Genomic DNA, 5,263 nt, shown 5'->3' with positions numbered 1-5,263 from the left:
CTCTTTTTACCATCAGTATTTCAGCCTTCCTGTAACTCCATTTCTTTTTAATTACCCCCTCATCACCACCAAGAAAAAACAGTTGACCCTAAATGTGGCACCACAATTCCTGTGGTGCCAGTTTTAAAGAAGGTGCCAAATAGCCTCATCCCCTGATTTAATACCTTTGTGCAAACCTGTGCCACCTCATGTGGGCTGGACTTGGTGACTAACTTCTGTCAATAGAATTAAACAGAAATCACATGACATAAAAGTAGTGTGACATCACCCAGAATCTATCGCTTTAGTTGTCATGTCACCACTTAGGCAGACTATGAAGAGATACATAGGGTGAGAAACGGAGGCCTTCAGCCAACAGCTGGGGAGAAGCTGAGTCCCGTCAACAATTCAAAAGACTGCAGTCCCAGCCAACAGCTTGATGTAACCTCATGAGAGACCCTGAACCACAACCACCTAGGTAAGCCGCTCCCGGATTCCTGACCCACAAAATGACGTGGGATAAGAAATGTTTGTTGCCACAAGCTGGTAAATTTTGGCAAAATCCATTACAAAGCAATGGATAACTAATACAGTTTTAAACTTATTTGAGAAGTTCTGTCTCAGGAGCAAGTAGCTAAGGAACCCTAATCTCAGCCAGTCTTTGCTTCCATGCCAGGCTCACTTGCTTCTGCACTGATAAAAAGATTCCTTGAATCAGCTGTTATGTGTTTTTTCTTTCTTCAATATCAATCATGTGTCCTGTTCTTGGCACTTAGTATCCAAGTCGGATATCTCAAAGACACGTGACAGTTGTTTTTAGGTTGAAATCTTGCCTGAAATAGGGATTCCAGATGCACTGCTTGTTTTGATCTCTGAGTCCTGACTGTTCTTCCATTTAATTGGGACTTCCTGAATTTTCTGGGCAGAGACCCATGTACCACCTGGACATCTTCCTTTGGCCAGTGACACCACAGTACACACTTGTAAGCACCGTTTCTCTAAAACAGTACAAGGGGAGGAACATGTATTGACTGTCAGTGTTTTAGATATGATTTAATTTATTCAAAATGCTCTGAAAAGAATTATTTTCATTTTATAGACAAACATTTAAGGTTCAGAAAGGGTTAAAAATGTCCTGAATTATGGAGTTGGTAAATGCAAACCCATGTTTGCAACTTGTACATATTTGACTCATATATGCATATACTTAACCCAAATAATGTATGGTCTCCCTAACAAATAGTTCTTTGTGGTAAGCCAAGCGGGAAAAAATCTTTCTGACAGCCCCCTTAGCTGCTTCCCTGAGATCCTTTCACCTGTATATTCATTCCTCTTCAGTGGTCATGATGTATCTGAAGTTGGTTCCTTCTGGTGGGTTCTTGGTCTAGCTGACTTCAAGCATGAAGTTGCGGACCTTCACAGTGAGTGTTACAGCTCTTAAAGGTGGAACGGACCCAAAGAGCAAGCAGCAGAGAGATTTATTGTGAAGAACGAAAGAACAAAGCTTCCGCAGCGTGGAAGGGTCCCGAGCGGGTTGCCGCTGGGTCCCCGGCTTCATTCTTGAAGTCAGCGAGACTAAGAACCCACTGGAAGGAACAGTGACACAATGACAAACCTAACCACAGCAAGGAGAACATTACTATTATTCATGCCACTGGCACGTCGGGTCTGGAATTGTTTTGCATGACACTTTCGCGGTGGATGCACCTCCTGGGCCCATTCTAGTTTATCACTATGCTACCTGTCTACCAAAGTTTATCGATGTGCAACTTCTTCCTCAACTTTACAGTAGGAACTCTGCTCTCCTGCTAGGATGGAAGTCTTCCAGGTCCCAATCATCTGATTTAAAACTCTGACAAGCTATGTGGCCAAGTCCTTTTCCTGGGTGGGTACTGACCTTGGCTTCCAGACACCTTTCCCCCTTGATTTATTTCCAAGAATGAACAAAGAAGAGCAGATCAGGTACAAATAGACACAATTGTAATATTGTTACCGACTGCAGTTTTTGTGTAGTTCTATCTCACACACTGTATTCATTATACCTTTATCATCTTGGGATCATTTTCATCGCATTAAACCCCTAAACCAGTTGTTCTAAACCTTAGTGTGCATGAGATTCACATACTTCACTACTTGCTTCTGTGAACTTGGAGAAGACAAAGTTCTTATCTAAGCCTCAGGTTCTTTTTGTAGTGGTGATTTTTCATAAGAGCTATCCTATAACGTGGCTATAAAAATTAAATAAGATAATCCATGGGAAGCACTTGGTATGCTTTAAGACAAATAGCAAATGGTAGTGTTCTCTGTTATTAAAAGGCACAGGTGGGGCCTTCGGATGCCCATTTTTAGTAAGCAACTCTAGCGATTACAACACAACTTGCCATTAGAGCATACTACAAGAATTACTAACAGAATACAACTAAACCTTGTTTGGTTATTTTGATATTATTGATCTTATGCATTTGCTAGTTTCTCTTCTCCTTAGCCTTTGCATCTGACTCACCAGGGAATGTTCTCTCTGTTTTTAGACTTTTCTGTTTTATTTCTGAGATGCTAAATAGCTGTGTCTCTCTTGCAAGAGATTTTATTTTATTTATTTTTTATTTTTTTATTTTTTCAGACTGACAACCTGGCAATAGTGATTGTGTGGAAAGTGGCCTGAGCTCTCCCATATTCCACCAGAGCCCCTTCCTCTAGAGTTAGTCCATAATCTGTATTGGTTGTTGTTTTCTCCACATCCACTCAAATAACAAATATTTCAGGATGCAAAGTATATCTTTTTTTCTGGAATAAGAGCCCAAAGATTATGAGCTACTTGCTAGTCACGGAAATGTCTATGATTTAGTATTAAATTTCAAGACAAACAAAAAGCCACTTCCATTTTGGTTATGATGGATAATGGATTTCGGAATTATTCTTTGCTTGTACAAACAACAATGACATGAAAAACGGGACAAATAAATGGAACTAGTTTTAGGTCTTGGCAACAGAGATCTCAGAATGCATGCTGTTTTTAAATGTCAGAAACATTCAAGATAGCCCTTATATTGGACAATAAAATGTTTCAATAATCTTTAAAATTAAGGCAAACATATTGACCATGATAAAATTGCATTAGAAGCCAATTAAATATTTCTAAAAATATCCAAAATATTTAGTAATAAACTGGAACAAAGTAATAATCTATAATAGTATTATTTATAATTAAATTAATACTAAATACAAAATAATGCAAGATAAAATAATTTAAAGATAATTACATATAATTTCTAATATAAAATGACTGTTTCTAATATTTAGATAAAATTTGTGGAATTAAGCTAAAGCATTGCTTGGAGAAAAATCTATAACTTCAAATGACTTAATTAAAAGGAAGATAGGTTTAAGATTAATAATGTAAGTTTAAACATTTGGAAACTAGGAAAAGAAAGGTAAATTGATATTAAATAACAGAAAGGAAATAATAAGGATGAAAATAGAAACACATAAACAAGAATAGCAAACAGCCAACAAAAACAAATCATCATTCGTTGAAAGGACCAATAAGATTAATACACCTCTAGATTAAATGATCAAGAAAAGAAAGAAAACACAAATTATCAATATCAGGAATGAAGGAGAAAGCATCGCCAAGAATTCTAACAATATTACAAGAATCTCAAAAGATAATTATGAAAACTTTTGTGATAATAAACTCTTCAAGTTAAATTAAATAGAAAATTCCCTGAAGTCATATTCCCAAAACTGTCTCAAGACAAAATAGAAAAGCTGTGTATCTATTAAAGAAAGTTAGTTTCTAATTAAATATATTTTAGTCAAGGAAACTCTAGGCATACATAGCTTCCTTAATATATTCAGGCAAATATTTAAAGTACTGCACGTCTTTTTTTCAGAAGATAGAGAAGGAAGCACTTTCCAATTCATTTTATGAGCTATCATTACTGTGACAACAAAACCAGACAGGTATTACAATGAAGCAAATCTCAAGACAGATCTCTCTCAGGAGCAGATGCAAAAATTCTTAACAAAATAAATATTAACAAGTCATATCTGATAATAGACTGTAATCAAGTCACATTTATTCAAGGCATGCAAGGTTGGTTTGACATTGCAAAGTCAATCAATATACATTATCATATTAACAGATTATTGAAATGATTAATGTATTTAGTCATTTCAATACAGATAAATGACTAATGTATTTAGTCATTTCAATAAATGCAGAAATATTATTTAATACAAATTCTCAGCAAACTTAGAATAAATGGGGACTTCCTCAGTCTGATAAAGACATGTATAAATAATCTTCAGCTAAGATCTTATTTAATAGTGAAGCCATAATAAAAAAAAGGACAATAATATCCATCCATTAAAAGGGATGTTGCTTTCCCCCATTGTGTTGGAGCACCTGACCAGTGCAATAAGAAAACAAACAAGCAAACAAATAGTATGTGTAGCTTTTGCAATAACATAATGATGACAAAAGTTAGGAATAAACTAAGGGACACATTTATAAAACTTAATAAAAAGTATAAAGCATCGCTGAAATAAATTTAAAATTCAAATAAATGCAAAATATACTATATTAACAGCTTTGAAGATTGAATATTGGTCCTGGGTTGGTTCTTTTCAGATTGATAGATTTTATACAACACTAATAAAATTACAGTAGGATTTTGCCGTAATGATTCGAAAGTCATATGTTCATTGTAAAAGTCATGTATTCATTTCAAAAGTTATAATTGCCAAAACTGTTTTAAAAAGGAACAAAATTGAATTTAATATAAAGCTTCAGTGATCAAGGGAGTGTGAATTTTGCATAAAGATAAACAAATAGATTAATGTAACAGATTATGGTTTCTACAAATATACCTATAATTATCAAGTTGATTAGTTCTCAACAAAAGGCAACAAACCAAGGAAGAAAATTAACATTTTAAATAAGTTTTGCAGAATCAAATCGATAGCCATAGGAAAAAACTATTGTCAGCCCCTGGTTCATCCTATGTACAAGAGTAAATTTGAATGGATCTGACACATGAATTTTAAGGTTAAAATTATGGTTTCTAGCCGGGCGCGGTGGCTCAAGCCTGTAATCCCAGCACTTTGGGAGGCCGAGACGGGCGGGTCACGAGGTCAGGAGATGGAGACCATCCTGGCTAACACGGTGAAACCCCGTCTCTACTAAAAATACAAAAAAACTAGCCGGGCGAAGTGGCGGGCGCCTGTAGTCCCAGCTACTCGGGAGGCTGAGGCAGGAGAATGGCGTAAACCCGGGAGGCGG

The 5,263-nt window shown here is 36.0% G+C and overlaps 1 long non-coding RNA gene across 1 annotated transcript in view; it reads left to right on the top strand.

The window, feature by feature from the left end:
- The first annotated feature begins 301 nt into the window (after nt 1-301).
- Nucleotides 302-5,263, top strand: part of LOC108529461 (uncharacterized) — a 40,716-nt gene continuing 35,754 nt past the window's right edge. Inside the window, exon 1 of the long non-coding RNA XR_001885533.1 lies at nt 302-457. This is a non-coding gene — a long non-coding RNA (uncharacterized LOC108529461). The remainder of the gene's footprint in view (nt 458-5,263) is intronic.

This window comes from Rhinopithecus bieti, unplaced genomic scaffold (genome assembly GCF_001698545.2).
Source record: "Rhinopithecus bieti isolate Rb0 unplaced genomic scaffold, ASM169854v2 scaffold_865, whole genome shotgun sequence".
In the NCBI taxonomy this organism is placed as follows: domain Eukaryota; kingdom Metazoa; phylum Chordata; class Mammalia; order Primates; family Cercopithecidae; genus Rhinopithecus; species Rhinopithecus bieti.
This window is presented reverse-complemented; position numbering and strand designations above follow the sequence as displayed.